Raw genomic sequence first — 965 nt, forward strand, 5'->3', positions numbered from 1 at the left:
AATCTAATTATATATCCTGGTAACTAAATACTGAGTGTACAGAAACTAACTCAAGCTGCATAATCCAGATTGCAAAGCCTTGTTCCAAATGTAGCAACTCTATTAGATGAGTTGCTTCTTAATTTCTCTCTTTCTACCTCTACAACTATGGATGCACTTTTCTTCCCACTAATGTTATTGGACTATTTGCAATCAAGTCTTAATAACTGCTGGTGCAGGCTGGATGGCTGTGGGTTAAGATTCTCCAAATTTTATTTTAAATTTACATCTAATAGCTCAAATATAAATGATTGGTTCCCCTATTAAATAATTTCAACTTCTGTACTTTCTCTTATTTGCATTTCCTAATGGCAAAATTGAGTTTTGATGCTATGATTTTAGTATTTGTTTCGTCTGAAACATTTCAAGCTATGGAAGCTCCTAAATTATGTTGCGGTCTCGGCCGTTTGGCATCTTTGAAATCTTTCATTAAATTTTAACGTGTCTCAGTGATGCATATCCAAATGGGGACTGCAAAAAGAGATGCTCTGGCTACCCTAGAAAGATATTCAAGGGTGAAATAACAAAGGAATGGCTGCTATAAAAGGAAATGAGGCAAACATCACATAAAGGAACTTTTCTGTGGAAGATATTTAGTTAATTCATTCTATGTATTTTATCCTTTCCTTTAAATATGCCTGCATTCTTCTTCCTGTTGCTGATTGTTTAGAATTGTGTTAGCTTTGGTTCTTCTGTTCTATTTCATGTGCATCTCTGTGTGTGTCCTTGAAACAGTCTATCTGGACCCATACCAGTCGGGCTTCAGGCCGGGATACAGCACGGAAACGGCATTGGTCGCGTTGGTTAATGATCTCTGGAGGGCCCGGGACAGGGGTTATTCCTCTGTCCTTGTTCTTTTGGACCTCTCAGCGGCTTTTGATACTGTAGACCACGGTATCATGCTGCGGCGTCTCGGTGAGTTAGGA

Source organism: Protobothrops mucrosquamatus, unplaced genomic scaffold (genome assembly GCF_001527695.2).
Source record: "Protobothrops mucrosquamatus isolate PMUCROS unplaced genomic scaffold, P.Mucros_1.0 scaffold757, whole genome shotgun sequence".
NCBI classification, from domain to species: domain Eukaryota; kingdom Metazoa; phylum Chordata; class Lepidosauria; order Squamata; family Viperidae; genus Protobothrops; species Protobothrops mucrosquamatus.